This window comes from Nanorana parkeri, unplaced genomic scaffold, assembly GCF_000935625.1.
Source record: "Nanorana parkeri isolate BGI_ZX_2015 unplaced genomic scaffold, ASM93562v1 scaffold3522, whole genome shotgun sequence".
Taxonomy (NCBI): Eukaryota; Metazoa; Chordata; class Amphibia; order Anura; family Dicroglossidae; genus Nanorana; species Nanorana parkeri.
Window position 1 is genome coordinate 17,127 of NW_017309790.1, and position 380 is coordinate 17,506.

A 380-nucleotide genomic window follows, 5' to 3' on the forward strand; every position below is an offset into this window, starting at 1 on the left:
CCCATAGGGCTTTTCCCCGCCCATCTCTGTGTATTCTGGTACCTCGTGTTCTCGGGGGGGCCCTCATAATGCTACTTTTGGATGGAGCAGGAGATGGGCATTTCTTTTTTCTTTTGCTGTCTGTGTCTACGCTGGGGAGATTTCCCTTCACTTCCTGTACGGGAGACACATCAGGAAGTGAGAGGAAATCGCCTCTTATACAGTTGTGATCAGAACAGGTGTCTCCATCGGATGATTTCCCCTCACTTCCTGTCCCGGTGACAACTGTAATATTTATGGTTTCCTCTCACTTCCTGTGCTGGAGACATCAGGTCAGATAGAAGGTGAATCTCCCCAGCAGGGACACAGACAGCAATCAGAACCTGACAGAGGGTCCGACC

General features: G+C 50.5%; 1 protein-coding gene across 1 annotated transcript in view; it reads left to right on the forward strand.

Moving 5' to 3' along the window:
• The window catches only part of NICN1 (nicolin 1), a 4,634-nt gene that overhangs the window by 3,608 nt on the left and 646 nt on the right, over positions 1-380 (forward strand).